Genomic DNA, 9,013 nt, shown 5'->3' on the forward strand with positions numbered 1-9,013 from the left:
CTTCAGGCCAAGGCATGATCCTCGAGACCCAGGGATTGAGCCCCACATCAGGCACCCTGCATGGAGCCTGCTTCTCCCTCTGCCTTTCTCTCTGTGTCTGTCATAAATAAATAAATAAAATCTTTATTAAAAATAAATAAATAAATAAATAAATAATAAAATGCAGATTTCTGGCCCCCCAGCCTTAGAAACTCTAGATTTAACAGGTCTAGAATTGAGGCTTTAAAACTCGTATTAAAAAAAGTTTTCAAAAAAAAAAAAAAAAAATTCCAGGTGGTTGCCATGTGAATTGCATGCTACTCTTTGAGAAACATTGTCCTGGTCTCTGATGAAATCTTTTCCTTTTAAGATTGAACTTGAGGTTGCGTTTAAGCTGGATTCACCGGACAAGAGTATCAGGAGTCCAGAGGATCACACTAGTGTGGCCCCTGGCCCAGGGCCTTCCTTCCTTGGGAGAGCGTTCTGGGTCCTATCACTGCTGCCCCAGGGATAGGGAGGGCAGGCCTAAAGAGCAGGGAGCAGTAACAGGTCCCCACTGGCTCTTGCTGCCTCCCTCACCGCAGAAAGGATGGAAGGGACAGGACCTGCTCAGAGCAGAGCCGGTGCCCAGAGCCCATGCAGAAGAGTGAGTCCCACACCCTCGTCGGCCCATCAGGCCCCATGAGGAGTAGGGAGGAGGGTCCAGCAATCCAGAGGCTCTTGTCCTGGGCTCCTGTCTGAGCAGTGGCTGCCTGGAGGCCCTCCAGCTCATTTCTCGAGGCCCACTGTGGGCCCTCTTCCTCTGGGAAGGAAGCCTTCCTCCACCATCCCAACCTTCTGGAATGGCTTATTCCTCTGACACACACCCTCACTTGTCACACCACCAGATGGGTGCATCACGTCGGCCCGACTTGTATAATGGTTTGTGTGTTTGCTTGTCTCTTCCATTGGACTGTTTCTCCCCGAAGCGGGTGCCTTGCCCGCTTCTCCTCAACACCTGCACCCCGGCCCGCACTCAGCTCCAGGCTGGGAGGGCACAGAGCAGGCTCTCGCTCCTCTGTTGGGTGACGGGGTGGGGGGGTGCAGGGGCGGGGCCGAGAGGTCTTTGGCTTAGGAAACATGCCTGCAGGCTTTGAGCCCTTGCAGAGTGGCAGGGAAGGGGAGAGGCCTTGGCCTCCAGGTCTCCAGCCCGCGCGAAGGTTGCGGTGGTGGGGGTGGAGGCTTGACGTTCAGGGCTGGAGGGGAAGGTGCGGAGGGCGGACTGGGAGGCCGGGGACCAGCACCCCCGCTCCTCCCGGCGTGTACACGTGCGCCCTCCCGCACATGCGCCTCCGCGGCGGCGAAGCGGAACCGGCCGCGGGTTATTCCCGGGCAGGCCGCGCAGATAATGCTCAAGGCCCGGCTGCTGCCATCCTGCGGGGGAGGGGGGCGGTGAGGGCCGGGAGCCAGGGGGAGCCGGGCTGGGGAGGTCGCAGGGCCAAAGCGCACAGCTGTTGCTGATGTCAGAGGCGGCCACTGACTGCAGGAGGGGTGCTGGTGACCTCCCCCAAGGCCGGGCCCTCGTCTTCCTTCCTCACGGTTTCCAGGACCGGTGACCGGTTAACCCTCACTGTCCCTCTGAGCAGTGAGGTGCAGGAGACGGGACTGTCATCTGCCGGGGCCCCGGAAGTCCTCTGTATCTGTATCTGGCTTGGCTTCCCGAGGAGGGCAGGCCCGGGGAGGAGACCGTGCGCAGGCGGTGCGGGGGCGGGCGGGAGGCCGGGGCGCGGGGCGAGGCAGGGCTGGGCGCGCCGGGTCGCTGCGGCTCTGCGTGCGGGGGCCGCCAACCGTGTGGAGTCTGCAGGGACCAGGATGCGACACCTCCCGGCGCTCCGGGGAGGAAGGGACGTTCGAGCTGAGTGTGGAAAGTGTGGGTAGGAGTTGCTGGGTTTGAGAAGGCGGGTGGGGTGCGGGGTGTTCCGGGGAGAGCGCGGGGCCAGCAGCCCCAGGAAGGAGGCACCGGTCGCAGGCGGGGAGGAGTGGCGGCGGGTGCGGGACCGCGGAGTCCCAGGGCGGGCGCCCGAAGATTCCTCGGCAGGGCAGGAGGCGGGCTCCCCGGGCCTGGGCAGGCGGGGCGGGGGCGCCGGGACGGCAGGGGCAGGCAGCACAGAGCTCGCAGGTGTCACACCGGGTGTCACGTAGCGACGGGCTCCGGCCTATGCCCCCACCCACCCCACCCCCGGCTGCCTCTTGCTTCGTGATTGCCAGCCGCTCCCTTCTTCCTTCTGAAATCCCTGATCTGTGAAATGGGGGTATGTTCTCCTTTCCTTTTCCCTTGTATGGCCCTCCCGAGGGGTGGTTATAAGGCTGCGAACAGGTGACCATACATCAGGAGCCCACGAGAGGAAGTCCAGACCTCTTAGCCCCACGTCTGGGCCCGCCAGTGGCTCACACCCTGGCTGTCTTCTCCAGTGCCCAGGTCCACGTGCAGCTCGCTCACAGCATCACCTGCCCTCAAGGCCTCCCTTCCTCCCACCTCACTCTGCTTCTTTGTTTCCTTTTCTTTTTCTTTGTTTCTTCTTTTTAAAGATTTTATTTATTTGTTCATGAGAGACACGGAGAGAAGGCAGAGACATAGGCAGAGGGAGAAGCAGGCTCCTCGCAGGGACTGGGATGGGGGACTCCATCCCGGGCCTCGGGGACCACGACCCGAGCCCAAGGCAGACGCTGAACCGCTGAGCCACCCAGGAGTCCTTCACTCTGCTTCTTTAACTAGAATTCAATACTTTTCCCTTTGGGCCACCTTGATAAATGTGTATCACAGTATCAGTAAGACTGCTGCCCGATCCGCCCCTCCCTCCCACACACCTCGTTTTATTTTTATTTTATTTTATTTTATTTTAATTTTATTTTATTTTATTAGAGAGAGAGAGAGAGAGAGAGAATGAGGGGGAGGGGCAGAGGGAGAAGGAGACTCCCTATTGAGCAAGGGGGCTGGCCAGGCACCCCTGAAAATACTTTTATTTTATTTTATTTTAAATATTTTATTTATTCATGAGAGACACAAAGAGACAGAGACACAGGCAGAGGGAGAAGCAGGTTCCCCGCAGGGAGCCTGTTGCAGGACTCAATCCCAGGACCCTGGGATCAGGTCCTGAGCCAAAGGCAGACGCTCAACCACTGAGCCAACCAGTGGCTCACTCAGTCAGTGGTGCCCCAAGACTATTATTTTAGAGCAGTTTTAGGTTCCCAGCAAAACTGAGAAGAAGGTAGAGATTTTTTATACACCCCCTGCCCCCACACAGGCAAGTCCCCCTCTTTTACACGTCTGTAAGCTCGATAAAGACCTGTAAACTCCACTAGAACTTGGATCCTTTGCAAATTCTCAAATCCCCAGCGCTTAGCACAGTGGTAGTTAATTGATACTGAATCAATGTTTAATGGATGATTGGAAACATAGAACCTGGTACCTTGTAGATTCTCAGTAAGTACTGATTTTCTTCCATCTCTTAATGGTGGTCAACCTGGAAGTAAGGGCAGGTCCTGGGCTGCTTATAGGGTATATGCTTATTTAGGATCAAAAGAATGTGGTATTTCCCTCCCAAGGCACCATTGTGAGGCGGCAGCAGAAAGTCAGGGAAGTTTGACTCATTGGCCTTGAGGTAATTATGGATTACCTCCCTTTAGAATACGTTTTATGTCGTCAGTATCTTAATTTTTTTTAAAAGATTTTATTTATTGGAGAGGTGGGCGGGGGGTGGGGGTGACTGGGTGACGGGCACTGAGGGGGGCACTTGAGGGGATGAGCACTGGGTGTTATTCTATATGTTGGCAAATTGAACACCAATAAAAAATAAATTTATAATAAAAAATTATTTTATTTATTCATGAGAGACACAGAGAGAGGCAGAGACACAGGCAGAGAGAGAAGTAGGCTCCATGCAGGGAACCCGACATGGGACTCAATCCTGGGACTCCAGGATCACGCCCTGAGCCAAAGGCAGATGCTCAACCGCTGAGCCACACAGGTGTCCCAGGATCTTAATTTTTAATCCGAGTTAGCCAACATTATTTCAGAAGGTATCCTTATTTGTACAAAGGAGACTGTTAAGTGTCAGTTCATCAAGGGAATGAAGTCGATGCCAAGAGTCTGGCACATGTCAGAGATTCAGATGATAGTAGCTGACAGCTGGACACTCCTTCTGGGCCAGGCATGATTCTAAGCTCTTTATGCATATTAGCTCACTTTATCTTTATAGCCACCAACCAAGGAGTTGGTGCTATTGTTGTGCCGATTTTACAGATGAGGAATTAGAGGCATTGTGCTAAGCAGCTTGACTAAACTCAGACAGCTATGAAGAAGCCAGGCAGTCTAGTCTGTGCTTTTGGTTACATAACTTAACCTTTAAAAATTTCGTGTTTCTGGGGGCACCTCGGTGCTGCAGTCAATAGAGTGCCCAACTCTTGATTTTGGCTCTGGTCATGATCTCAGGGTCTTGAGATCGAGCCCCAAGTTGGGCTCCATACTCAGTGGGGAGTCTGCTTGAGATTTTCTCTCCCTGTCCCTCTGCCCCTCCTGCTCTTGCATGCATGCACTCTCTAAAATAGGTAAATGAATCTTTAAAAAAAATCTCGTGTTTGTCTCTGGAAACCAGGGCCAAGAGTTGCCTCTCATAAGCTATCATACCTGGGATATAGTAGTCATTCAACAAACTTGGAGCAATGAATGATTTATTCAAATTATATTTGGTCCCTTGCTCTCCCTTCACTCTCCATCTCCCACAGGTGAGCCAGGCTTTGGGTCTCCTTGCCCAGAGATTTGGGCAGGGAACACCAAACTTTCTGCCTTTTGGAATAGCCTAAACCAGAAGAGCAAACTGAAGGCGGGTAGGCTGAATTTTTCTTTTTAAGATTTTATTTATTCATGAGAGACAGAGACAGAGAGAGAGAGGCAGAAACATAGGCAGAGGGAGAAACAGGCTCCATGCAGGGAGCCTGACTGCAGGACTCGATCCCAGGACCCCGGGATCACTCCCTGAGCCAAAGGCAGATGCTCAACCGCTGAGCCACCCAGACGTCCCAGGTGGGCTGAATTTAACCCAGAAGGTTTTTTTTTTATTTTGCCTCTTTTGACCTGTACACTATTATAAGGAAATTTTTAATTCATTGCCAACATACACTAAAGTGACAGGAAACAGATCAGTGGTTGCCAGGGAGTGGGAAGGAGGGAGAAGTTAAATTCAATGGGGCAGGGTCATGGGCACCTAACTATATGTAATTAATTCATAGAGCTGTGTACTGAAAGAGGGGATTTTACTGAAAGTAAAATCTTAGAGATAAATTCTCAGGCCATCTGGATATTTAACCTTGAGATACACTGAGCCCTTGTTCTTTTTGTCCTTGCTACAGGCTAGCTGGCTGCCCAGAACAGCAGCATCTGAGGCCGTTTCCTACCGCTGGGTCCAGCTAAGTGGCAGCTATAAAGTCTCTTGCTCTCCATGGTGGGGGGGGAGGGGAGGCGCAGAAGGATGATCCAGGGGGCACTGGAGGGTGATCTGCAAGATGGGAGTAGGGGGCTGCTGTTGAAAGGAAAACAAGTTGAAGAGTATATTCTTTCCTTCCAACAACCTTGACAAGTCCTCCCCTACTCCCAAAGTCCATGTTTCTCTGGGATGCTCTTCCACACATTTTTTTACACCATGTATCTCCATTCCTTACACCTGAAGGGCTGTGGTCTGCAGTGAAGGCTGCCCCACAGTAAGAGCCTGTCTCCACATTCAGCATAAGGATCTTGGGCAGCCCCAGTGGCTCAGTGGTTTAGCGCCACCTTCAGTCCAGGGTGTGATCCTGGAGACCTGGGATGGAGTCCCAGTTAGGGCTCCCTGCATGGAGCCTGCTTCTCCCTCTGCCTGTGTCTCTGCCCCTCTCTCTCATGAATAAATAAATTTTACAAACAAAAAAAAAAAGCATAAGGATCTCTACTAATTACTCCTGTTGGCTGCTTGGTGGGTCCAGTTGTCATGTTCAGTCTCACTGGCAAAAACCTGGCATCTCTTGGATTTAATTTACAGTTGACTTTTTGTTTTTTGTACAGTTGACTCTTGAACAACATGTTTGAATTATGCAAGTACACTTATAAGTGGTTATTTTGATAAATCTAATATAGTACTGTAAATGTATTTTCTCTTATGACTTTTTTATTTCAGAAAGAGGGAGAGGGGAGGGAAAGGGAGAAAGAATCCTCAAACAGATTCCTTTCTGAGCTCGGGCACCCAACACAGCGCTCAGTCCCAGCATGGGGTTAGATGGCAGGACCTGAGATCATGACCTGAGTCAAAACCAAGAGCCAGCCACTTAACTGGCTGAGTCACCCAGGCACCCCCTTGTGTGATTTTTTACTAACATTTTCTCTAGCCTACTTTATTGCAAGAATACAGTATATAATACATATAATATACAAAATATGTTAATCAGGGGATCCCTGGGTAGCTCAGCGGTTTAGCGCCTGCCTTTGGCCCAAGGGGCAATCCTGGAGTCCCGGGATCGAGTCCCACGTCGGTCTCCCGGCATGGAGCCTGCCTCTCCCTCTGCCTGTGTCCCTGCCTCTATGTCTATCATAAATAAATAAAATCTTAAAAAAATATGTTAATCAAGTGTTTGTTATTCATAAGGCCTCCAGTCAACAGTAGGCTCTTAGTAGTTAAGTTTTTGGGGAGTCAGGAGTTACATGGGGATTTTTGACTGTGTACAGGAGGGTGTGTTCCTAACCCCTGTATTGTTTAAGGGTCACCTTTAGGAATCAACTGCATTGGTAGAGCATGTGTGCATGTGAGCTTTTATCACAGCTGATATTTCCTGCTCAGCTCACATTAACCCCAGTGACAGCTCAGACAACTCTCCTGCTACTCTTTCCTTGATTAACTGGCAGGGTTGGTTTTAGCTTAAAGCTGGAGGATTGTTTCAGCATTGGAGCATCAGCCTGCAACATCTACCACCAGGATGCCTTCTTTGTACCTCACAGGGAATCCTGGCTCCTAATAGGAAAAGTGGGATAGAGCTCATCTTGTAGCATGCCTTTTGAAAGGTGACAGATAACCCAGATAGGTATGTATGTATAACTTGCTTGGGAGGAGAATAGGGGTATGGAACTGTTTGTTAACTATCTCCCTTCTAGTATTTTCTTGCCCAGTACAATTCCTGGGATTGGCTCTGGAGCTGTGCTGCCATGAATCTCCTGTACGGCTCCGAGACTACAGGTTGCCCAGTGCGTCTGCCTGAGCCTGCCAGCCTCTACTTTTGGGAGCAAAACGAGACCACTTTCCAGCCACCTTCAACTCTATGCAATACCTCTGGGATTCACCCTGATATGGCTTCCCTGAAAAACCCTGTACACTGGACAGTGTGAGACTATTTGGCTCTACTAAGTATCCAGGGCCAGGGCCTGTTAGCTTATCAGAGCTGGGGGAAGATTGTGATTTTATTTAATTTTTTAAAGATTTTATTTATTTATTTATTTATTTATTTATTTGGGGGGGTGGAGAGGGAGAGAGAGAGAGAGAGAGAGAGAGAGAGAGGAGCGGGGTGGGGGGCAGAGGGAGAAGCAGACTCCCTGCTAAGCAGGGAGCCTAATGTGGGATCCCAAGACTCTAGGCAGATGCTCAACTGACTGAGCCACCCAGGTGCCTCAAGGCTGTGGTTTAAACAAGCTAAGAGCATGTAACATAAGATCAAGAGCCAAGGAAAGGGAAAAAGAACAGCTAAGAGAGAGAGAGATATGCTTTGAACTCAATTTTATCAGATTAAAGATGGACAGGAAAGGAGCTTTGGTAGATCATCCTTATTGGTTTCCCAAAAAAGCAGTGTCATGGGAAACCCTATTGGAAGAAACTTTGTTTTTAAGATTTTACTTATTTATTTGACAGAGAGGCAGAAAGAGAGATAAAGAGAGAGGCCACTAGCAGGGGGAGCTGCAGAGGAGAGGGAAAAGTAGACTCTCCTTGCTGAGCAGAGAGCCCCATGTGGGGCTCAATCCCTGGACTTGGGTATCATCACCCAAGCTGAAGGCAGATGCTTAACCAGCTGAACCACCCAGGTGCCCCTGAAGAAACTATTAAAGATAATGAAGTATGGGGATCCCTGGGTGGCGCAGCGGTTTGGTGCCTGCCTTTGGCCCAGGGCGTGATCCTGGAGACCCGGGATCGAATCCCACGTCGGGCTCCCGGTGCATGGAGCCTGCTTCTCCCTCTGCCTGTGTCTCTGCCTCTCTCTCTCTGTCTCTGTGTGACTATCATAAATAAATAAAAAATTTAAAAAAAAACATAATGAAGTATGAACTGAGGTGGAGTCTGAAATCTAACAGAAGAGTGTGCCAGCAATGGTCCAGGAGAAAAAGCACCAGCTTTCAGTATTTGCAAAAAAGGTTGGGCCAGGCAGAGCAGAGGGCAACCATTGTACTGAGCAGCCTGGAGACTGAGGAAGGAAGCAGGTAGTCCAGTTTCATCCTTTCAGTATAATTCTTAGCTGTTGCCTGTGTGACTAAGGTCAGGAAGCAATGATCAAAACCTGCTAAGGCCAAGAAATTCTATTGAGGATATAATGTCCCTTTTGCTCATAAGCCATAACTCTTGTTACTGCCTTTGAAATCGTTTGAAGGAGGTTGAAAATAAGATAACTATAGTGAATCCAGATTTCTTAAAGGTGTCAGAGGTTCTGAAACAGTGGTGCTTGGGAAAAAAAAATGTACTTCTATTGGACTCTCAGTATCTTCTCGTAGTTAAAGTGACACATGTTTGTCAAAGGTTGGTGCTGGGCCTTGTCCCTTTCTGGTGTGTTAATAACAAATTCTGGGTATTAAACTTTAAGATTAGAGGCAAGAACTAGATGCATCATTACATGCAACAGTTTCTTCACAAATTATCTAATTTAAAACCAACCCAATGATGAATAGCTCAGCAGTCAAATGGTTGATAGGCATTTGGGGGTAATTTTAAAAACACCTGACAAAACATTAAGTATACTTAATACTATCAGTAATTCAGACACAGGAGTGGAAGAA

At 49.8% G+C, this 9,013-nt stretch overlaps 1 long non-coding RNA gene across 3 annotated transcripts; it reads left to right on the forward strand.

The window, feature by feature from the left end:
* Positions 1-1,224: 1,224 nt before the first annotated feature.
* LOC140604862 (uncharacterized) lies at positions 1,225-6,607 on the forward strand. Of its 3 annotated transcripts, none has more exons than XR_012007685.1 (2): positions 1,225-1,706; positions 4,744-6,607. It is a non-coding gene; the product is annotated as an uncharacterized lncRNA (long non-coding RNA). The 3 variants fall into 3 exon arrangements; XR_012007683.1 differs by lacking the exon at positions 1,225-1,706 and adding an exon at positions 1,742-1,892; XR_012007684.1 differs by lacking the exon at positions 1,225-1,706 and adding an exon at positions 1,742-1,888.
* The last annotated feature ends 2,406 nt before the right edge of the window (positions 6,608-9,013 follow it).

This window comes from Canis lupus, chromosome 15 (assembly GCF_048164855.1).
Source record: "Canis lupus baileyi chromosome 15, mCanLup2.hap1, whole genome shotgun sequence".
In the NCBI taxonomy this organism is placed as follows: domain Eukaryota; kingdom Metazoa; phylum Chordata; class Mammalia; order Carnivora; family Canidae; genus Canis; species Canis lupus.